The sequence below is a fragment of the Heterodontus francisci genome, chromosome 20, assembly GCF_036365525.1.
Source record: "Heterodontus francisci isolate sHetFra1 chromosome 20, sHetFra1.hap1, whole genome shotgun sequence".
NCBI classification, from domain to species: domain Eukaryota; kingdom Metazoa; phylum Chordata; class Chondrichthyes; order Heterodontiformes; family Heterodontidae; genus Heterodontus; species Heterodontus francisci.
The window spans coordinates 55,923,677-55,948,867 of record NC_090390.1 but is presented as its reverse complement, the minus strand read 5'-3'; positions in this window follow the sequence as shown (position 1 = coordinate 55,948,867).

Below are 25,191 nucleotides of genomic sequence, written 5' to 3'. Positions count from 1 at the left end.
CTTAACCCTGTTTGCTAAAGATATTTCATGACCCCTTTTAGCCCTCTTAATTCCTCGTTTCAGATTGGTCCTACATTCCCGATATTCTTCCAAAGCTTCGTCTTTCTTCAGCCTCCTAGACCTTAATAATGCTTCCTTTTTCCTCTTAGCTAGTTTCACAATTGTCATGTTAAATGCCAAAGTGACATTTCCAACATAAAGAGTGAAGTTTTAATTTTGTGTAAAATAGTATTAACTCTACTGACGTGAAGTTACAGTGATATCAGTAACAGAGTTAGTAGAAACATAGAAGAAACATAGGAAGATTGTGCTGGCTGAAAAAGAGCTTTCCAGTCCAATCCCACCTTCCAGCTCTTGGTCTGTAGCCCTGTAGATGAGGGTTTCTGCCTCTACCACTCTTTCAGGCAGAGAGTTGCAGAGACCACCACCCTCTGGGTGAAAAAAAATTCTCCTTAGCTCCTCTCTATTCTTCTACCAATTACTATAAATCAATGCCCCCTGGTTATTGACTTCTCTGCTAATGGAAATTGGTCCTTCCTAACAACTCTATTCAGGCCTCTCAGAATTTCATACAGCTCAATTACATCTCCCCCACCTTCTCTGTTCCAAAGAAAACAACTCCAGTCTATCCAATTTTTCCTCAGTTAAAATTCTCCACTCTTGGCAATATCTTTGTAAATCTCTGTACCCTTTCTGGCACGATTACATCCTTCCTGTAATACGGTGAGCAGAGATGTACATAGTACTCTAGCTGCAGTCTAACTAATGTTTTACACAGTTCTAGTATAACTCCCTGCTCTTATACTCTAACCCTTTGCCAGTAAAGGGAAGTATCCTGTATGCTTGCTTGACCTACCTTATCTACCTCTCCTGCTACCTTCAGGGATCTGTGAACATACACTCCAAGGTCCCTCTGTTCCTCTTTTCAGAATCCTATCATTTATTGTGTATTCTCTTGCCCTGTTTGTCCCCCGAAATGCATTAGCTCACACTTCTCTGGATTGAATTCCATTTGCCACTTTGCTGTCACCTAAGCAGTCCTTTGATAGCTTTCCGCAGTCTATGGCTCTCTTCCTCACGATCAACCACAAGGCCAATTTTTGTATCATCTGCAAAATTCTTAATCGTACCCCTACATTTAAGTCTAAACATTTGATATATACCATGAACAGCAAGGGATCCAGTACTGAGCCCTGTGGAACCCCACTGGAAACAGCTGTCCAGTCACAAAAACGCCTGTTGACCATAATCCTTTGCTTCCTGCATTGAGCCAATATGTGTTCCCCCATGCTGCTGAGCTAACTGGAGGTGAGAGGAGCTTTTTTGCCACATGGAGGGACAGTGGCTTTAAGTTGCAAGTGCAATGGAGTGAGATTGTGGAATTTCAGCCTTTGGCTTCGAGAGAAGAAACTCCAAGTAAAGTGTGTGCTGTGTATGTGATATGAAAAAAGCTTGTATATTGAAAGCTATAAATTATGTTAAATGTTAATACTGCTAGAACAGAGTTGCTTACAACTTTGATCATGGCCACAAATTAGCAGAGTTGGTCGAAGATAAATGGTCGGACAAGGTTGGGGACTGATTTTGAATCCTGAAATGATCAATCTTTATCTCATTAATGCTGTTGGACTAAGTATGTACTTAAGACACGTTCAAAATGTAATACTCAAATTAGAAGCAATTTTGCTCTGTTGACGTTAACTGAATATAGAAATGAACTAAAGCTGACAATATACATGGAGAGTTATGTTATCCATGGGTTAAGCTTGAACTGTACTTTATGTCTAGGTTTTTAGAAAGACACATGCACTGTAACAAATATGTTAAGTTTAGTTTAGAGATACAGCACTGAAACAGGCCCTTCGGCCCACCAAGTCTGTGCCGACCATCAACCACCCATTTATACTAATCCTACACTAATCCCATATTCCTACCACATCCCCACCTGTCCCTATATTTCCCTACCACCTACCTATACTAGGGGCAATTTATAATGGCCAATTTACCTACCAGCCTGCAAGTCTTTTGGCTTGTGGGAGGAAACCGGAGCACCCGGAGGAAACCCACGCAGACACAGGGAGAACTTGCAAACTCCACACAGGCAGTACCCAGAATTGAACCCGGGTCACTGGAGCTGTGAGGCTGCGGTGCTAACCACTGCGCCACTGTGCCGCCCTAAGTAGTACAGCAGCATAACCCTTTGCAATATAAAACTCAGCAAAATAGTACATTATACCAGTGCTTAAAAGGTGAAGCTGGTTCAACACAGAGGCCAAGTGCTACTTACAAGTACATACCTGTGCTTCAACAAGCTGGGGTGCGATACTGGGCACCAGATCCAGGAGGAGTTTTGGCATCTCGGAATGCCCAATTTCAACAATATGGCAATCTATTTATAATTTTACTTATGGGTTTCACGGCTCCAAAGCATGTTACTGGGCTTAGTACATGCCTGCATGACAAGATCTCAACTCGACTATTTAAAGGGTCTATTCAAAGATGGCATTTGGAGGAGTTAGAATTTGTCCAAAGACAGGAAGAAGTTTCATGATGGATTCAGGACAGTCAAGAGCTACACCTTAATTTAATGATGCATTGCTTGATGTATTGTTGGGTGCAGTGAGAAGTAGGAGAGAGATTATCTTCTCCAGCACCGGGAGAATGAAACCTGTTGCTCTCACCAAGAAGGTGTGATTGGAGGTTGCAGAGGAGGAGAGCAGCAGGAACATTGGGCTGAATTTTCCCAGCCCTTTAGAGGCAGGTTTGGAGATGAGGGGGCCAGGAAAATAGCGGGAAACTCCATAGGGAGGGGTCCCTGATGCCGTTCTGACTTCAGGCAACTTTCCTGGGACAGACTGCCATCAGAATCGGCAGCCCGCTCCATAGATACAGGCAGGCAATGAAGCCAATCAAGGCCCCAATCAAGGACTTGCAACTTTCTCAGCGCTACATGAGCTCCCCTCTGTATCGGGAGCTGGCAATGCTGCGGAGGCGACCTCTCACCAGGAGGAAGGCAGGTCATGGACAGCTGAAGTAATTGTCAGCATCAGGGGGCTGCAATGCTCACAGAGGTCCAGAAGCAGCTGATAACACTCTGCTTGAGGAGTAAACCCTCCACCCTGAGGACCCTCACAGCATTTTGTAATTTTTTTCACCACTGAAGAGGGAAGCTTTTGTGGGTGCCTCCATTTTGAGGCACCCTCTAGGTTTCCCTCTTGTCCAGCAGCGCTCACCTTCCCCAGTGGGGCTGCTGTCAAGACATTGCTGCGGGCTGTCCTATTAGGACTGCCGCTTTCCTGGTCCACCTGCCGTCCTTAATTGGACAGCAAATGCAAAGCCGGCCAATTAGGAGGCCGCCTCAGGTAAAGTTGCACTGACAGGCCGCTGAGGCCATATGTGGGCTCGGGACCCACATATAGTCCCAACGTCAGGATCCTGACACTCAAGGGAAAATTCAGCCCATTGTGTCCTATTCTTGGATACAGTGCCCAATGCACTTTAATGACTGAATGAGGTAAGGAACGATGAGCACAGTTGCTGATTCACCTACATCCTGTGATGTACAACTCCCCGTACCCCTCACTCTGTCTTGTCAAGCGTACTTCATTACATCATTGTTCTCTTAAGTTTCAAGAGTACTCATTGTTCAATTTCTGTACACTTCTTCACCTCCTCATTTATCCATCCAACTATGCCACTCAGTTCAATCCTTATGCAATGTGATGCATTTGTCTGATGGTCACCCTCACTGAATGCTCTGCTTCCATTGGATAAACTTGTGCCTTACAGGCACTCATAGGTCTTTTCTTTCCCCTGTTGTAGGGGAAGAAAGTTCAAAACCCAAGGAAGAGGGAGAGGACAGGAGGTGGGCTGCCACAGATTGTGCAGCTGTGTACAGGGGAGGAAGCAATGATCATTCCATCTGAGGTTGCCCTTTCACAGGAAGTACAGCTATGCAGCAGTGCAAACACTCATACTTCAGTGAGAGTCCAGTTAGACTGAGAGTTCACAGTTCACAAGTAAGCATGGGCAGACACTGATGGCAGGGACTGCTGTGGAGAGTCCACGTTGGCAGCAGAATCCTCTCTGAGTTTTGCTCAGCTAGATACAGATGCTAAGCTCTGGGGGCCATCAAAAAGGAGAATTCCACAGGGAAACAGCATTTTTATGAGGTACTGGCAGACATGCTAGACACACTCTCCACAGTAGTGGAGAGGATGGAGGACACCAGCTCCAACAGGATTGGTGTCACAGGTCACTGTGAGAATGTGTGCCATGGAGAGATTGTCTGCCTCTGTAGAACTTCAAGCACAGCTACTGAATGAGTCCATGCAGGCCGTGACTGTGGCTGTGCAAACTTTGGAAGCCAGAATGTTTGCCCTCTTTAATAGGATGACAGATACCTTATACATGGCATTACTATGCTTTACCTATCTCTACCTCTGCTGAAGGCACATTGATCGCTCCATGTAGAAGCTGTAGGTAGACTAAAAGAAAATAATTGTCATTCACGGAGGGTATGTACATGGATGTTGGAGAAAATGTTAGGCTGTTAGGTATTGCTTTGCTATTATGACACATAAAATGTATTCATTTATACTACTTCCCCTTGTTACCCATTCTTGCATGTTGTGTGGGAGTTCACCTTTTCATTTGCTTAGTGATGAATGTGAAGACATGAATTAACGGGACCAGTTGGAGGATGGGCAATGTGTGGATGTTGGGTTAGAGGAACACTTTGTGTGAGTGGTGGGGAGAAGGCCTGTCCAGGGACATGGGATGTGACAGTTACTTCGGTCTAATGTGAGTGACACAATGGGCTGGATTTTAACAATCCACTGCCGATCACGGCAGCGAGCTCAGCCGCATGCCAAAGAGCTGCCGTGATCTCACGTGCGGCAGCTCATTAGCATGCCCGGGTCATCCTGCCAACCCCCCCCTGCAATCACGTGGAGAGGATGGGCTGTACAATGCTGTGAATGGTGTCAGCTGACAAGTCAGCAGGTGCTGCCACCATGTTGAAATGGCAGTCAGCCCTGCATACAGCCTCTTTCACATTTAAACCTTTGCTGTTGGAGCTGACCAGTCAGCAGTGAAGTGTGAAGAGCCCCATCTGTGAAGGAACTACCCCTGCAAGGCACCGGAAATGGCAGAGGTATGAGGAAGGGTGGCCCCACGGTTCAACAATGTCTCACTGCTCACTCTCCTCCAGGCTGCAAAGGAAAGGCGGGAGGTCCTTTTCCTCAGTGATGGTAAGAAGAAGCCCTCCCGTCTCACCAAGCAAGACTTGACGGAGATTGCAGAGGAGGTAAACTGCCCTGGAGTCACCCACTGAGACTGGGTCCAGTGCCGCAAGAGGATGAATGATCTCATGCGCTCGGCAAAGGTAAGTTGCACTTTGCTGTAGGGCTCTGTTTGACCTGGATGTCCCTACACAGCGTGGCACATGGGTGCCACTGCCATGTCAATGACAGGGAGGTCGGGCAGGAAGGATTGATGTTACATGAGTGGCTGCATGCGTGAAAGAACTCACCCTCATTTGCACCTCAGAGCATAGCACCGACATGACAGGTTGAGTCCGTACTACAGACTAAGATTCCCCTACTTTTTGTTTTAGTGCGCCTGTTGTGACGTGCATCATGTTGTTGTTTGGCAATTTTCAACATCTGCATCCTTGCTCTTCCAGGCGAAGAGGGCTCACAATGCGAGGGAGGCCTCCAGGACCGGTGGAAGGGTGCCAGACATTAGACTGCTAACACAGGCTGAGGAGGAGGCCCTTTCAGATGCGGAGCTTTGGGGGTCCCAGGTGAACATACAGCTCTTTCACAAACACAATGATTACTTATAACATTTTATTTTTGGATACAATGCTGTCATATTCATGACATGTGCACCATAAAACCTAAAACTGTGCTCTTCAAATTGTACCTTGCAGGGCGACGCTCAGAGTCGTCATTGGAGGCCCTGGAGACTTCTAGCACCTCTGAGGAAGTGACATCCTCAGAGGACGCATCGTCTCATGTCACTCATGCACCTTCAACCAGCACAGATACAGTCTCATTGGTGGGAATCCGTTCGGCTTTAGAGTCTGGGTCACAAGCTGGTGAGAGCACCACACACACATGCCCAAGCAGCTGGCTGAGGCTGAGAAAGGCAACATCTCTGACAGTCGGAGGGTTGTGGGTGGCCAGGCCCATGCTGAGCCCTAGGCTGATGATGATCCTCTGGTGTTGACAGCCTAGGTCATGCTGGAGTTGCAGGGAGAGTTAAGGCAACATCTGACGGAGATGCCACAGGCCATGTGCAACCTTGAGTGGACGATGGAGGAGTCCATCCAGGCCATGATAGCTGACACATCCCAGGCATATGAGCTCATGGCTTCCTCCATGGAGAGGATGGCAGCCCTCACAGACAGGCACATTCCACAGATGCACGCTGACCTAAAAACCCTCGCCTTGGTCGTGAGCAGAACGCCGCAGTAGCAAGGCGAGAGAGGGACCGGGGCCTGGAGATTGTCTCTGGTCCTTCTCAGGAGAGCAGCGAGGTTCGCTCGAGCCTTGAGAGGGAGGAGGAGAGACAGTTGGGGGTCCCCCCTCAGGGTGATTCCAATGTGGACACTGGCTCCTCAGCCCCTCTGCCAGTGAGTCTAGCTCCAGCAGCTACAATGTCTGAGAACAGCCCTGCACTGGAGCAGGAGGCCCTCAGGCAGCTGGGGCCCTCCAGGCCTCATGCACCCAGACGACGACTGCCCAAGTCATCCAAAGCCAAAGGCCGTCCTGATCAACAGCCTGCCTCCAGTCAAGCTGCTAGCGCAGAAGTCACACCGCAAAGGAGCACTCACAAACGTTTCAAAAAGACACCACGACACATATGGATTTTCACGGGTGACACAGCTATGTATTAATTCCTTATCACTAAATGTACTTTTCTAACATGTCTCCTTTTACTGTGTGAATGACGCATGCCACAATGCACTGATTATGTGTCCTCCCATTACATCATTGACCTGACAGAACTGCCAATGTATGGAATAACATCATTGCCATGCCAGTATGCGTGATGTGGCAATGCACAGGTGCAGTCACATCGGCAATGGCTCAGTCAGCTGCTGCCAGTAATGGTGGAGACACAGATGTGACAGATGCAGAAGACTGAAGAGCAGATGAAGAACAGCGGTATGTGATGGGGCAAGCATATGGTGCACTTCAGGCATTGTGGAAGCACTCAGTGATCAGGCATTGTCATGCATCTGTTGTTTGCTGCTCACCATGTATGCGCTGCATTGATGCTGTCTGTCCTCCCATGCATCTTCATCGTTCGAGGATGTCTCCTGCTCCTGTTTCTCATCATCCTACAAGGCCTCCCCTCTCTGTATTGCAAAGTTGTGTAGAGCACAGCATACAGCAACAAGGTGCACAACCCTTTCTGCTGCACACTGTAGGGCCCCACCTGATCTATCCAGGCAGCGGAAGAGCATCTTCAGCATGCTGATGGCCTGTTCAATGGTAGCTCATGTCGAGCCGTGGCAGGCGTTGTATCTCTCCTCTGCATCGCTGGTGGGGTTTCTCACTGGCGTCAGGAGCCATGTATGCAAGGGGTAGCCTTTGTCCCCAAGAATCCACTCCTGGATCTGAGCCGGTGCAGTGAACAGCAGTGGCACCTGGGACTGGTGCAGGATGAAGGAGTCATGGCAGCTGCCTGGAAAGCGGGCACACACTTGCAGGAAGTATTTCCTGTGGTTGCATACTAGCTGCACGTTGAGTGAGTAGAAGCCCTTTCTATGGATATGCAGCTGGTTGTCCAGCTGGAGACTTGAAGACCACATGTGTGCAGTTGATGACTTCTTGCACCAGTGGGAATCCCACAATGGCCCCAAATCCTCAGGGGCCTGACTCTCAGGGTCTGTCCTGAAGAAAACATAGTCATCAGCCCTCCTGTACAAGACATTGGTGACCTCCCTGGTATAACGGTGCACTACTGACTGAAACCCCACACAGGTCTCCGGTGGATCCCTGGAATGATGCGGAGGCAAAGAAGTTTATTGCCGTGGTCACTTTGAGGGCCAGAGGCATAGGGTGTCCACCAAAGCTCTTTAGCTGCAGGTCATCATTCAGCAGTGCACAGAGATGCGTCACTGCCTGTCTGGACATCCACAGTCACCTCTGACACTGGTGCTCTGACATCTGCAGATAAGTCATGTGGGTCCTATAAATCTGCTGTCTTCTTTGGGCTCGAATACACCTTGGTGGCTGCTGCTGCTCGCATCTGGGAGCTTTCACATGGGCTGCACCTGTCTCTTGGTTCCATCTCTGGCAGATATGGCTCCTCACGGCATGTGGATCCAGAAAGGCAGGGTGGACCAGCCCCATCTGAATGCTGCAGGTGAACTCGGTTGCTTCAGTAGGTCAATGGCACCTATCAGAGCAGAGAGTGATGTGAATTGGTGCTTCAGCTGCATTCCGGCATCATCTATATGGCATGGCATGACATTGCCTGCCTTTGCTTTAAATAAGAGTGGGGCCGCATGACCACAGTCACATTATTGCAGTTGCCTGGATCGGACCATCAGCAACATGACCTTAAACCAGCTCCCATTTGTGGCCCCCAGCCCACATGAAGGAGTCATGGACTGCCATTGTTCCCCCGTCCCCCAAAAATTGTTGGCTGACTGCAGGGTCAGCCCCCTTTTCCCACAACAAACGTTCATGGCAGAGTGGTCCCCTTTGTGGAACAAGGGTACGGGGTTCCTTCCTTCACGAATGCAGAGTTGAGACCCCCTTCACAACTCACACCCTCTCACCTTCACAGGCTCCGAGGACTAACACTTTGGTGCTGCCAGCTTTTCTCGGACGTGAAAGTGAAAGCACGTGAGAGCCACACGTCCATTTGAAGATCATGACCTAATGGCTGAATCGCAGCAGCTTGCATAGTAATGTATGGTAAGTGGCTATTTACATATTCAAATCCGGGACCCATCACCAAGTGGTGGGGGTGGGGGGGGTGGGGGGGGGGGTGGGGGGGTGTGGGGAGCCACCACAGGGCCTCACAACCGTCGGGGGGATCAGGCCAGCCTTCTCGGCTTCGAGCTCTGTAGTGGGCCTCTTCTGGACCCATCTTCTGGACCCCCGCCATGGATCACGATGTTGGCAACTTGGTAAAATATAGCCTAATGTTCACAGACCTGAAACGCTGGGCGGGGCTTTAGTGCCGATACTGGGGTGGGAACAAAGGCAGCCAGGTATGGAATACCCTGACACTGGCTTTTTGCTGGTTCCTGCCATTGTCCTGACTTCTGGCCATTTTCCTGGAGGCTGGGTTGGGCATGGAACAGCTACCCACCCGCAAGCAACGGGTAGCTTGTTAACACAATTAAAAGGCCAATTAAGGCCATTGATCAGAGGCCGACACCAAACAGAAAATCCTGCCTATTAACTCTGCTTCTCTCTCCACAGATGCTGCCAGACCTGTTGAGCATTTCAAGCATTTTCTGTTTTGATTGCATAATCCTCATCTTGTGGTTCCACACCATCTAAACCTTAGTGGAATGAAATCCCTTGTGGTTGATGAAAACTCCTAGTTGATCTTGTCGTCCTTGGATTGCAACAATGGAACCTTGACCTCTGGGAAACCAGCCACAGATGCAACTCCAAGTGCCTGCTCATTCCGGCTAATGTCACCACAGGGGAAGTTGACATAAGTTGATGCCCTGGCAAACATCCCATCCATCTCTTGCCTTACACATTTATGTGCAGCCACCCAGGAAACTCTCACTATGTCTCTGATGGTGCTTTCGAAGGAGTCAGTGTCAAAGAAATTGAGGACAGTGATGACTTTCACAGTGATAAACAATGTGGAGCCACCAGGTCCAGCAAAAAACAATTCTTCTACTCAAAGATTGCGGATGTCTGCGACCACCTGACATGTCAATGTGAGCGTCTGGAAGCACTGCTGAACCCTGTACACCCTGTGAGTAGAGCCTCCTGCAACGTAGACCCCTTATTTTCTCCCCTCTTGGTTGCTCCCCTCTCTGCTATCCATCTCTCTGTTGTTCACCTCGCTAGTGTCCACCTGCAGCTCCCTCCACAGTATGCCATTGCTGCTGCTGCTTGTTGGCCAGGAGGTAATTCATACATTATGTAACGATGGCTAAGGGTGTTGATCCATGCCATATCATGGCTCAGAAAATCATGGGGGCATGATCCCAGCAATTACAGCAAGATCATGTCCACTGTTGAACTCTGTAATATTACATGTTCCCTTGGTCTGTGATCTATTGTAAGACTCACCAGAGTACAAGTAATATCCAAAGTAAAGGTGGTTTTTATTATACTTTAAACTAGAACATATATATGCAAACAGCTATTGCACAAGCACACCTAAACATATCTCACACTGTTGGGCTCAACCCACAACTGCCTGGTCATGGTCATGTGTGACATGGGTGCAGAGGAGCAAGTGACCACTTGCTCTGGTGTTGTTCACTTACAGCTCTTCAGGTGATCCTTTCTTAAGGTGGTCCCTTCTTAAGGTTATCCAACAACAAACTCCATGGTATGCTGATCCCACCAAAATTAAGAGGTCAGCGGAAGAAGTCTCCAGGAGGAAGGTGTGGTACCCCCTGCTGAATTTGTCATAAACACCAAAGGAAGCTGTCTTGACTGGGGGTGTGATTGAAATGTCAGGCTCTATCCTATCATGCTACATCCCCGGCTGCCCCCCCCCCACCCCCACCACCGCCACCGCCCCCCCCGACCAAGAAGGCTACAAATTTTGGTCTTAGCAGCCCGTATGTCAGAGCAACCAATTAAAACATTTTCTATGATATTCCTTCCCTGTGATTTTGGGATTGGTTTCATGATCCAAAGAACAAAGAACAAAGAAAATTACAGCACAGGAACAGGCCCTTCGGCCCTCCAAGCCTGCGCCGATCCAGATCCACTATCTAAACATGTCGCCTATTTTATAACGGTCTGTATCTCTATGCTTCCTGCCCATTCATGTATCTGTCTAGATACATCTTAAAAGACGCTATCGTGCCCGCGTCTACCACCTCCACTGGCAACGCGTTCCAGGTACCCACCACCCTCTGTGTAAAGAACTTTCCACGCATATCCCCCCTAAACTTTTCCCCTCTCAATTTGAACTCGTGACCCCTAGTAATTGAATCCCCCACTCTGGGATAAAGCTTCTTGCTATCCACCCTGTCTATACCTCTCATGATTTTGTACACCTCAATCAGGTCCCCCCTCAACCTCCATCTTTCTAATGAAAATAATCCTAATCTACTCAACCTCTCTTCATAGCTAGCGCCCTCCATACCAGGCAACATCCTGGTGAACCTCCTCTGCACCCTCTCCAAAGCATCTACATCCTTTTGGTAATGTGGCGACCAGAACTGCACGCAGTATTCCAAATGTGGCCGAACCAAAGTCTTATACAACTGTAGCATGACCTGTCAACTCTTGTACTCAATACCCCGTCCGATGAAGGAAAGTATGCCGTATGCCTTCTTGACTACTCTATTGACCTGCGTTGCCACCTTCAGCGAACAATGGACCTGAACACCCAAATCTCTCCGTACATCAATTTTCCCCAGGACTTTTCCATTTACTGTATAGATCACTCTTGAATTGGATCTTCCAAAATGCATCACCTCGCATTTGCCCTGATTGAACTCCATCTGCCATTTCTCTGCCCAACTCTCCAATCTATCTATATTCTGCTGTATTCTCTGATAGTCCCCTTCACTATCTGCTACTCCACCAATCTTAGTGTCGTCTGCAAACTTGCTAATCAGACCACCTATGCTTTCCTCCAAATCATTTATGTATATCACAAACAACAGTGGTCCCAGCACGGATCCCTGTGGAACACCACTGGTCACATGTCTCCATTTTGAGAAACTCCCTTCCACTGCTACTCTCTGTCTCCTGTTGCCCAGCCAGTTCTTTATCCATCTAGCTAGTACACCCTGGACCCCATGCGACTTCACTTTCTCCATCAGCCTACCATGGGGAACCTTATCAAACGCCTTACTGAAGTCCATGTATATGACATCTACAGCCCTTCCCTCATCAATCAACTTTGTCACTTCCTCAAAGAATTCTATTAAGTTGGTAAGACATGACCTTCCCTGCACAAAACTATGTTGCCTATCACTGATAAGCCCATTTTCTTCCAAATGGGAATAGATCCTATCCCTCAGTATCTTCTCCAGCAGCTTCCCTACCACTGACGTCAGGCTCACCGGTCTATAATTACCTGGATTTTCCCTGCTACCCTTCTTAAACAAGGGGACAACATTAGCAATTCTCCAGTCCTCCGGGACCTCACTCGTGTTTAAGGATGCTGCAAAGATATCTGTTAAGGCCCCAGCTATTTCCTCTCTCGCTTCCCTCAGTAACCTGGGATAGATCCCATCCGGACCAGGGCTGTGTTTGCCTGGTGTGGCCTTGCCTTTGCCGTCCGGAAAGTAGAATGACTTATTACACTTGCTATACCAGCCTTCAAATTAAAGGGCTCCTTTGAGGCTGAGAAAGAGGGAACTTGCGGCATTGAGTCCTCGTTGAAGACCTAACCCGTTCTACATCAGGAGCCTTATTTGGGGAGGACAGAGACTCAGCCCCTAAGCAGGCCACAACAAACATTGCGTGGATGAGTAATGTCCGTATGTGTAAGTCTGGGACCTATACGGATTCTGCTGGAATGGATGAGCAATTTTGGTTCCCATGTCCCCTATTCACAATGCACTCAACAGTTCTCTCTTTATGCACCTGTTTCTTTTCCTTATATTTCTGCTTTGCCAAAAACACAACCACAAGATTTTGTTTCTGGGAACTTAGATAATGCAGTTGTGTACTTACTTAATTTTAGCCTTGAAACCATATTCTCATATTTGTTAATAATATTGCACCCTGATTTTATTTTAAATGGATTAATACCTCCGATAAAATAGCAGACAAATTTGATATGAGTACCACAAGCATTTGTATGATAATAGTGCGCAGCATAATTTCCAGGTTTATATGTGCCTATTTATTTCAACCGTAACAACTGCAAAAGAATTTTATAATCCTTGTCCATCTGTACTATAATCTGTGGGAACGCAAACATCACGCTTTCCTTTCTGAACAGAAGAACATGAAAAACCCACTGAACAAAGGCTTTAAAATCTTTCATTGCAAAAACAGTATCTTTCAATGCTGGGATTTTAAAAACAATGGGCTAAATTTTACCAGCCCTCGACACTGCGGGGGCCGGTAAAATTCTGCAGGCAGAGGCCCGCCTTGACCTGCGACGTTGAGAAAGTCCCACCGCAAATTACCGATTCGGTGCGGCACCCCACCACAGCATTGGGGCGACACCCCAATTACCAGATGTTAAACGGTAATTACCTCTGCAGACTATACAGACCATGGCCTCTCCATGGACACCTCTGGATTTTTCACTGATCGGGTGGCTGTCACGTGCCGTCCCTTCACGATTTGAAAAGCCGGCGGGTCCACAGAGGCAGAAGGCTTTGTGGAGAAGGCAAGTTCCTTTTCAGGGGTCTCACTGTGCATTCTTAAAGGGAGGAGGGAGGGGGGCATTACAGTGTTCCCACTCTGCATACTGGAAGGGAGGAAGGAGGGGATCTGGGATTAGTGGAGGGAAAGCTCTGCAGGCATGAATGGAGGTAATGTGTGCCTTCTCTCTGTAAACAGTGTACACTCTGCATTTATTAATGTTTGTGAAGGAGCAGTGGCACTCCAGTCACCCTGTGTGTGGGGAGGGTGCCAGAAATGGTAGGAGCATTAAGGTTATATGGATGTTGGGGGCAAGTGCGATCCACGTAGAGGCCCCGGGTCGTGAGCTGCAGCCCCCAAGGGGAGCTCGCCACTATGTTTGCCGTGCATCTACAGGCCCCACATGACATGCCGTTGGATGTCAGAGCACCAGTGTCAGAGGCGATTGCACATGTAGAGAGGGTGGTGACACGTCTCTTTGCCCTGCTCAAAGATGACCTGCACCCATGGGCTTCAGTGGACATCCTATGCCTTTGGTCCTCATAGTGGCAGTGGTTCTCAAGCTTGACGCCTATGCAGCTTTTCGGGGGCCTACCAGAGACCTTTGTGGGGTCACAGTCAGCAGTGCATTGCTTCATCAGGGAGGTCACCGATGCCCTGCACCAGAGGGCCAGTGAGTATGTCCGCTTCAGGACGGACTCTCACATCCAGGCCCAGAGGGCCATCGGTTTCGGCACCATTGCCAGAGAACCATAGGTTGTAATGTTCATAGACTGCACTCATGTGGCCATCAGGCTTCCCGCCAGGCTACCACCTGCAGACGTCACCATTAAAGGAATCCTCTCAATCTAGGTGCAGTTGGTATGTGATCACCGCAGATGCTTCATGCAAATCTGTGACCGCTTCTTAGGCAGCTGCCATGACACCTGGAACCTGCGCCAATCCCAGCTGCTACCACTGTTCACTGAACTGGCTCAGATGGAGGGGTGGCTTCTTGGAGACAAGGGCTATCCCTTGCAGACATGGCTCCTGACATCACTGAGAGACCTCACCACTGCTGCAGAGGAGAGATACAATGCTAGCCACTGAGCTACAAGAGCCACCATTGAGCAGGAAATCGGCATGCTGAAAGAGCACTTCCATTGCATGGATGGATAAGGCGATGCCCTGTACTTCGGGCGGAAAAGGCCAGCTCCTTTCTTTGCTGCTCTGCACAACTGCGCACCCAATTGGTGCCAGGCCTGGCATAATGAGGAGAGATGTCAGCAGGACTATGAGGCCGCTGAGGACCTACAACATGAAAGGCACGTGGGAGGGCAGATGGCACCCAGGCTCTGCATGCAGAGCTAGCAGTGAGCTAGGGATGTACGGCAATGGCTTATCAAACAAAGACTGTCTGCTCTTTAGGAACTGACATGAGCTCTGTGTGCCACACATCACCCTCGCTCACCTGCTGTGCACCAGTCCACATCTGCAGCATCCCAGTGTAAACCATTAGAGGCAGCAGCTGATTGAGCCAATGTCCATGTCGTTGCATTCATGGAGACACTCATGAGTAATGGGGCATGGCAATGATGTTATTGCATATGTTGGCTCTCCTGAAGGGCCATGGTGCCAAGGGATGTGACATTGGCGCTACATACTGGCACACATCATTCATACAGAGAAAAGGCACACATGTTGGTGAGGAACAATTAGTGAAAGACGTATTTACATTGCTGTGACACCCGTGCATTCCCATTTGTGTCAGTGTGTTCTCTGTAAACCCCTGTAATACCTTTTATGGTCCATTTACGTCTCATGTCCTGGAATGTGCAAATTTAAGATTATTCACCCAGGTGCAGCACGCCTACAAGAAGTAATGCGAGACTTGAGTGGAAGAAGAGGATCACAACTTCACAGGATGCTGGGACGCAGCAGGGTAAGTATGTGGCAGCAAAGCAGAAAGTGCTGAGGAAACGCGGCAGGTCAGGCAGCACCTGTGGAGAGAGAAGCAGAGTTAACTTTCAGGTCTGTGAAACTGGACAAGTTAACTCTGCTTCTCTCTCCACAGATGCTGCCTGACCTGCTGGATTTCTGCAGCACTTTCTGCTTTGTTGCCAGATTGACAGCAGTCAATCTGAACACTCTTCAGCAGTCAGGTAAGTATTTCTTTGACAGTTGTCAGGAAGCAGGTGCTGGGCGTTTAAAATAGGGCCTCCTCAGTGGCACTGCTGGTACTGCAGAGCTGCTGGCCTTCTGATTCTCTGGCAGGTCTGGAGGCGAGAGCTCATCCTTTAAAGGGATGGCATCCCCGCCAGCGGGCAGTTAATTGCCTGCCAGCTGTGAAATAGCAACGAGGGTTCGAAGGAGAGCCAAGGTGGGTATCTCCCCCCGCCTTCCAGCCTGCTGCTGGGACCCCTGTCGCTGGAATAAAATCCAGCCCAATGGGTCTGCTTTGGGCTCTAAGACTGATACTGATGGATTATTCTGCTAAATTAAGTGAGATGACCCCATTGGTGGAAGTACATCATTTATTCTTCATTTTGTACCATTATGTGAATGTAAGATATACTGATTTAATTAAGGAACTCTGTATATTGTGGAAAAAAGCAGTTTACAATTCAAACCAACTTTGCTTCATCTAGTATTAACTTCGGAGAGATTGAAAAAGAATTCTGTTCCAAAGATGCAAATATATGGTTCATATTGCAAAGGGATACTGTTGTTACCTTCCAGAATTGCACTATTGTCCAATTAGATGTAGGACAGTGTGAATCAACTCCCATAAACTTAAGGGGGAGGGGGAGGGGGGGTTGAAATTCGACTTAGAAAGGAATACTAAATGGGTAGATGCGATATTGCCCATTTTATGTCCCATCCTATATACAGTTCCATTGACTTCAACACAACGGAATATCAAACTGAGTGTATAATTGGCAGTAGATTTGACAACACCCATTTTGTGCGTCTGCCCAAGTTGCATTTTTCCCCAAGATGCCCAGACTGCTTACAACAGCAACTGATGCCATTGAACACTGGATGGTATATACAGCTAAGTCTAATTTATAACAGAATCCATCACTTTAATTATGTACGTTGTTACAACCAGGTGAGCAATGTGTCTAGGGGTCTCTTGCTGCCTTCACCTGGTCTTACTGTAACAGGGTTTAATTTTAAACACAGTGTTTTGAGCTCTCCCTTTGTGAATCCTTGTTCACAACTTTCCAATTATAAGGCAAATAAATGAGCACAAACAGGCTTTCTTTGGTTTAAAGCAGAAAGATGAAATTTATTAAACCTTTAACTTAACTCTAATACGGTTCACGCCTATGGATATACCACACGCTCACGTTAGCATGCACACGTGATTTAAACATGCAAAATAAGGAGAGAAAAGAACAGAAGAAAAGATAAGTAGAACATTTTGAGGCAATATCTTGTTTTTGTTTCTCAAGCTCGCTGTAGTCCTTGATTGAAGTTATAGTCTTGCGTTTCGTTGGGGCCCAGTAATCCTCTTCAAACTTTGTTCATGCGGCAAACCTTCCTCTCTTTGAGTTTCACGTGTCTTCAATGGTTTCAGTTCCCTGAGAGATGAGCAGGCAGGCAGACAGACAGGCAGGAGATGTTCTTGCTTCAGTTCCAGGAGCACACGGCGTTCTGCCTAGCAATTGCCTTGTTTGGGAGTTCAAATTTTAAAAAAACTCCCAAGTTGCCCTGCAGGTTAGTCATGTGACTAGTTCCTTATATGGAACAGTCTCTTCATATCCTTGGTTGGAGGTTCAAATTTCTCTGTCACAGCCGGTCAGCCATGTGACTAAAACTGGTCTGACCACTTCTGTGTATTGGAGGAACACTGCTGGGTCCCCATTGTTTCAACATTGTCCATTACCATGGAAATGTCTTTCCAGTCAGAGATTGCAATTTTTAAAGTTTTAATGTTCATGTGGCGAAATAATGTGTGCCTCAGTCTTGGCAGGTGGGGGTTTGCCTGACACCTCCACACCCAGGAGAATGAAATATGATTTGAAGAAAATGGCACATTTCATTACAGAATTTGAGAGAAATATAAGATACAGAAAGAAAACCATGCATTTCTCTTATTCATTTCCATTTATTCACCAGTCTTGAAGCTCATTAAGATGGTCTGTTTTGGGTGGGGTGCAGGGCTGCTTTCATTTCCCCTGTTTTTCTCCAGGAGAGTTAGTAGGGGAGTGTGTCCATCCTGAACTCCCTGATTCATGCAAAGACCTTTGGCTTCAGGGGATGGGTGGTTCCCTTTTCCCCTAACTGTGGGGGAGGAGTCTCTGTTACTCTCCCCTTTGTTCTCTGGGACACTCCTACCTGCAGGTATTTGTGCAGACTTAACTGCATTTTCCAGTGACCCTTCGACTAGGTTCACTCCTATGGATATACGACGCCCTTACTCTAGCGTGCATGTGCTATTTAAACATGCAAAATAGGGATAGAAAAGAGCAGAAGAAAAGACAAGTAGAACAGTTTGAGGCAATATCTTCTTACTGTTTCTCGAGCTCACTGTAGTTGTTGGTTGAAGTTATATTCTTGTGTTTCATGGGGGCCCAGTAATATTCTTCAAATTTTGTTCACGTGGCAAGCCTTTCTCTTTTTGAGTTTCACGTGTCTTCAATGATTTCAGTTCCCTGAGAGATGAGCAGACACACAGGCAGGAGATGTTCTTGCTTTAGTTCCAGGAGCACACGGCGTTCTGCCTGGCAATTCCTTTGTTTAGGAGTTCAAATACCAAAAAACAACTCCCAGGTTGCCCCGCAGGTTAATCATGTGACTAGTTCCTTATATGGAACAGGCTCATCATATCCTTGGTTGGAGGTTCAAATTTCTCTGTCACAGCCAGTCAGTCATGTGACTAAAACTGGTCTGACCACTGCTGTATATTGGAGGAACACTGTTGGATCCCCATTGTTTCAACATTGTCCATTACCATGGAAATGTCTTTCCAGTCAGAGATTGCAATTTTTAAAGTTTTAATGTTCATGTAGCGAAATAATGTGTGCCTCAGTTTTGGCAGGTGGGGGTTTGCCTGACATGTAAAGCAGTTTGACTAATGTGATTGATGCTACCTGTTGCATTTTGGAATGACTTGCAGGCGGTGGCTTTGAGGCCTGTATTGACCTTCAGATCCACTGTCTGTTATGTTCCTATGTCTGTCTTTGGTTGCAGATCACTTTTCAGCATGCAACATTACTTTGTCACAGCCACCCTTGTGTATTGCAGCATGTGCAAGCAATGTACCTCTGATCTCTGGAAATATGGGTGTGAGGGTACTGGTGTGTGGGCTCAGAGGACTTCTGGTGCAATCTGCTGTGCAAATCCATTTGATCACCTTCAGCTGAAAAACACAAATACAGGGGAATTCTCTTGGGAAACATGGTGCTACAATTAATGAGCATGGGTAAAAATGATAGTGACCTAACAGCTGGCACAAAGGTATTTCAGCAGCTATGTGACAAGAAGAAACATTTAATAACAGTGTAAATTCTTATTACTGTCTTCAGGCAGCGCTCTTTAAAAGCACTTCCATCAACACCTAGCGATATGATAGATGAAGTAGTGCTATCCCAGTTGGGGTACTTGGAAATGGCATAACGGGCATTAATACATAATTTGGGACTTATTTACATTTACCTATTGAAACTGTCAAACTGGCAGGTACCATTGTTAGATTACAATCACCAGAAGAACTGCAATGGTTCATAGAGAAGGCACATTACCACCTTCTCAGCAACAACATTCAAAGAGATGGTGTTAGATTACACAATTATGCTCTCTCAACCTTCCCCCAACCCCTTCTACTGGATCTGGGTGACCAGTCTGTTTGTTTGGCATTGAGACTTGGCTGAGATACAATTTGCTCGAATTAAATATTGGAAATAACAAAGCCATCATCTTTGGCCCTCACAACAATTTCTGTACCCTTAACAGCGTTTCCATCTCCCTCTGCAGTCACTATCTCAGGCTGAAGCCAACAATCTTTCCATCCTATGTGACCCCAAGTGAAACTTCTGACTCCATATCTTCTTCATCACAAAGATGCCTATTTCCAGCTCCACAGCATTGCCTGCCTCAGGCCATTTGCTGACAAAATCCTCATCCATGCTTTTGTCACCACCAGACTCAACTATTAAAATATTTTTTCTGGTTGGTTTCCAATAACCTCCAGCTAATACAAATCTCTGCTGCCTGTATCCTAACCTACTCCAAATCTTGTTCACCCATCACCCCTGTGCTCGTTGACTTACTTTGGCTCCCAGTTTCCAAAACCTCCAATTTAAAATTCTCATCCTTGTGTTCAAATCATTTCATGGTCACAACCTTCCCAGACGCTGTAACCTCTCCATTCCTGCAATCCTCTGAGGTTTAAACTAGTTTGGCAGGGGAATGGGAACCGGAGCCACGGATCAGTGGATGGGGTAGCTGTTGAACAGGCAGATACAGAGTGCAGAGAGTCTGTGAGGAAGGTTAGACAGTTGACAGGGCAAAGTTGCAGCCAGTATGATGGGTTGAAGTGTGTCTATTTTAAGGCAAGAAGTGTCAGGAATAAGGGTGATGAACTTAGAGCATGAATCAGTACTTGGAGCTACGATGGTGTGGCCATTACGGAGACGTGGATATCACAAGGGCAGGAATAGATGTTGGATGTTCCAGGGTTTAGATGTTTCAAAAGGAATAGGGAGGGAGGTAAAAGAGGTGGGGGAGTGGCATTGTTAATCAGGGATAGTATCACAGCTGCAGAAAGGGAGGTCGTCGAGGAGGGTTTGTCGACTGAGTCAGTATGGGTGGAAGTCAGAAACAGGAAAGGAGCAGTCACTTTGTTGGGAGTTTTCTATAGACCCCCCAATAGCAGCAGAGACATGGAGGAACAGATTGGGAGGCAGATTTTGGAAAGGTGCAGAAGTAACAGGGTTGTTGTCATGGGTGACTTCAACTTCTCTACTATTGATTGGAACCTCCTTAGTGCAAATAGTTTGGATGGAGCAGTTTTTGTCAGGTGTGTCCAGGAAGGTTTTCTGACTCAATATGTAGATAGGCCGACTAGAGGGGAGACTATGTTGGACTTGGTGCTTGGCAACGAACCAGGCCAGGTGGCAGATCTCTCGGTGGGAGAGCATTTCGGTGATAGTGATCACAACTCCCTGACCTTTACTATAGTCATGGAGAGGGACAGGAGCAGACGGGATGGGAAAATATTTAATTGGGGGAGGGGGAATTACAATGCTATTAGGCAGGAACTGGGGAGCATAAATTGGGAACAGATGTCCTCAGGGAAATGCACGACAGAAATGTGGAAGTTGTTTAGGGAGCACTTGCTGCGACTGCTGGATAGGTTTGTCCCGATGAGGCAGGGAAGGCATGGTAGGGTGAAGGAACCTTGGATGACAAGAGATGTGGAACAGCTAGTCAAGAGGAAGAAGGAAGCTTACTTAAGGTTGAGGAAGCAAGGATTAGACAGGGCTCTAGAGGGTTACAAGGTAGCCAGGAAGGAACTGAAGAATGGACTTAGGAGAGCTGGAAGGGGACATGAAAAATTCTTGGCGGGTAGGATTAAGGAAAATCCCAAGGCGTTCTACACTTATGTGAGGAACAAGAGGATGGCCAGAGTGAAGGTAGGGCCGATCAGGGATAGTGGAGGGAACTTGTGCCTGGAGTCGGAGGAGGTAGGGGAGGTCCTAAATGAATACTTTGCTTCAGTATTCACTAGTGAGAGGAACCTGGTCATTTGTGAGGACAGCGTGGAACAGGCTGATATGCTTGAACAGGTTGAGGTTAAGAGGGAGGATGTGCTGGAAATTTTGAATGATATGAGGACAGATAAGTCCCCGGGACCAGACGGGATATACCCAAGGATATTACGGGAAGTGAGGGAAGAGATTGCCGTGCCTTTGGCGATGATCTTTGTGTCTTCACTGTCCACTGGAGTAGTACCAGATGATTGGAGGGTGGCAAATGTTGTTCCCTTGTTCAAGAAATGGAAAAGGGATAACCCTGGGAATTATAGACCAGTCAGTCTTACGTCGGTAGTGGGCAAATTATTGGAGAGGATTCTGAGAGACAGAATTTATGATTACTTGGAAAAGCATGGTTTGATTAGAGACAGTCAGCATGGCTTTGTGAGGGGTAGGTCATGCCTCACAAGCCTTATTGAATTCTTTGAAGATGTGACAAAACACATAGATGAAGGAAGAACAGTGGATGTGGTGTATATGGATTTTAGCAAGGCGTTTGATAAGGTTCCCCATGGTAGGCTCATTCAGAAAAGTAAGGAGGCATGGGATACAGGGAAAGTTGGCTGTCTGGATACAGAATTGGCTGGCCCATAGAAGACAGAGGGTGGTAGTAGATGGAAAGTATTCAGCATGGAGCTCGGTGACCAGTGGTGTTCCACAAGGATCTGTTCTGGGACCTCTGCTCTTTGTGATTTTTATAAATGACTTGGATGAGGAAGTGGAAGGCTGGGTTAGCAAGTTTGCCGACGACACGAAGGTTGCTGGAGTTGAGGATAGTGTGGAAGGTTGTTGTAGGTTGCAACGGGACATTGACAGGATGCAGAGCTGGGCTGAGAAGTGGCAGATGGAGTTCAACCTGGAAAAGTGTGAAGTGATTCATTTTGGAAGGTCGAATTTGAATGCGGAATACAGGCTTAAAGACAGGATTCTTGGTAGTGTGGAGGAACAGAGGGATCTTGGGGTCCATGTCCATAGATCACTCAAAGTTGCCACCCAAGTTGATAGGGTTGTTAAGAAGGCGTATGGTGTGTTGGCTTTCATTAACAGGGGGATTGAGTTTAAGAGCCGCGAGGTTATGCTGCAGCTCTATAAGGCCCTGGTTCGACCACACTTGGAATATTGTGTTCAGTTCTGGTCACCTCATTGTAGGAAGGATGTGGAAGCTTTAGAGAGGGTGCAGAGGAGATTTACCAGGATGCTGCCTGGACTGGAGGGCATGTCCTATGAAGAAAGATTGAGGGAGCTAGGGCTTTTCTCATTGGAGCAAAGAAGGATGAGAGGTGACTTGATAGAGGGGTACAAGATGATGAGAGGCATAGATAGAGTGGATAGTCAGAGACTTTTTCCCAGGGTGGAAAGGGCTATCACCAGGGGGCATAGTCTTAGGGTGATTAGAGGCAAGTTTCGGGGAGATGTCAGAGGTAGGTTCTTTACACAGAGAGTGGTGGGTGCTTGGAATGCGCTGCCAGCCGTGGTAGTAGAAGCAGATACATTAGGGGCATTTAAGCGACTCTTGGATAGGTCCATGGATGATAGTAGAATGAAGGGTAGGTAGTTACTTAGGTCTTAGAGTAGGTTAAAGGTTCGGCACAACATCGTGGGCCAAAGGGCCTGTACCGTGCTGTACTGTTCTATGTTCTATGTTCTATGTTCTAACTCTGCATTATTCCAATTGTGGCCTCTTCTGCATCTCCCGTTTCTTTTGTCCCATCATTGACGGACATGCCTTCAGCAGTCTAGGCCGTAAGCTCTGGGATTCGCCCCCTAAACCTCTCTACCTCTCTTTTCTCCTTTAAGACTCTGCTTAAAACCTACCTCTTTGATCCAGCATTTAGTCATCCTTCCTAACATCTCCTTCTTTGGATCAGTGGGAATTTTTGTTTGATTGTGCTTCTGTGAAGCAGCTCAAGAGATTTAAATGAAATTCTTTGTTGCTTCTTTTTTGATACGTTTCTGCACTCAGCAATTCGATGACGTCTTTACCCTAAGGTAGAATTCAAGATACTGTACAATTTCATCCCTAGTATTGTACATTCTATATTTTACTAGTGGATAAATCAGGGATCCATCATACAGATTCAACTAAGCTTACATCTTTAGAGATAGAGAACGTTTTTTCTCTATTTTGAGTGAGACTGAATTTCACATAGATCCACATCCAGCTGAAACATAACATTGAGGAGGCCATTAACCTTCATCACACAAAATACTTCTTTGGAGTTCCTTTTTTCACACCTTCACTGATCTAATTGTATATGTATATTCATAATCTAAGTCAACTGTATCTATGATGCACAGTTATCTCATTTCCTTTTATTTACATATCACAGCAAAATGAATTTTAAAGTTTTCTTTCTTCTTTGGCCTCCTTGTCTCGAGAGACAATGGGTAAGCACCTGGAGGTGGTCAGTGGTTTGTGAAGCAGCGCCTGGAGTGGCTATAAAGGCCAATTCTAGAGTGACAGACTCTTCCACAGGCGCTGCAGATAAAATTGGTTGTCGGGGCTGTTACACAGTTGGCTCTCCCTTTGCGCTTCTGTCTTTTTTCCTGCCAACTGCTAAGTCTCTTCGACTCGCCACACTTCAGCCCTGCCTTTATGGCTGTCCGCCAGCTCTGGCGATCACTGGCAACTGACTTCCATGACTTGTGATCAATGTCACAGGCGTTTGCAGACGTCTTTAAAACGGAGACATGGACGGCCGGTGGGTCTGATACCAGTGACGAGCTCGCTGTAAAATGTGTCCTTGGGGATCCTGCCATCTTCCATGTGGCTCACATGGTCAAGCCATCTCAAGCGCCGCTGGCTCAGTAGGGTGTATATGCTGGGGATGTTGGCCGCCTCGAGGACTTCTGCGTTGGAGATACGGTCCTGCCACCTGATGCCAAGTATTCTCCGGAGGCAGCGAAGATGGAATGAATTGAGACATCGCTCTTGGCTGACATATGTTGTCCAGGCCTTGTTGCCGTAGAGCAAGGTACTGAGGACACAGGCTTGATACACTCGGACTTTTGTGTTCTGTGTCAGTGCGCCATTTTCCCACACTCTGTTGGCCAGTCTGGACATAGCAGTGGAAGCCTTTCCCATGTGCTTGTTGATTTCTGCATCGAGAGACAGGTTACTGGTGATAGTTGAGCCTAGGTAGGTGAACTCTTGAACCACTTCCAGAGTGTGGTCACCGATATTGATGGATGGAGCATTTCTGACATCCTGTCCCATGATATTTGTTTTCTTGAGGCTGATGGTTAGGCCAAATTCGTTGCAGGCAGCCGCAATCCTGTCGATGAGTCTCTGCAGACACTCTTCTGTGTGGGATGTTCATGCAGCATCGTCAGCAAAGAGGAGTTCCCTGATAAGGACTTTCCGTACTTTGGTCTTCGTTCTTAGACGGGCAAGGTTGAACAACCTGTCATCTGATCTTGTGTGGAGGAAAATTCCTTCTTCTGAAGACTTGAACACATGTGAGAGCAGCAGGGAGAAGAAGATCCCAAACAGTGTAAGTGCGAGAACACTGCCCTGTTTCACGTCACTCAGGATAGGAAAGGGGTCTGATGAGGCGCTGCTGTGTTGAATTGTGCCTTTCATATTGTCATGGAATGATGTGATGATACTTAGTAGCTTTGGTGGACATCCGATCTTTGCTAGTGGTCTGAAGAGACCATGTCTGCTGACGAGGTCAAAGGCTTTGGTGAGATCAATGAAAGTACACTTTTAAAGTACACTTGTTATATGTCTCTCTGGATGTTGCATGTTGATTCTCTCCTTGGGGCATTGATAGACTGGCAATCTATCAAATCACCTTTAATCACTGGATGATTACTATTCACTGGATCTCCTGTTAGGTTGTTTATTCTTGATGTAGCCTTTTTGTTCAATGGATAGTTCTATCGTTATTGGCTGCTTCTATCTTCCCCAGCTTCAGGTGCTGTTCCTTGGCTGCAGGCCT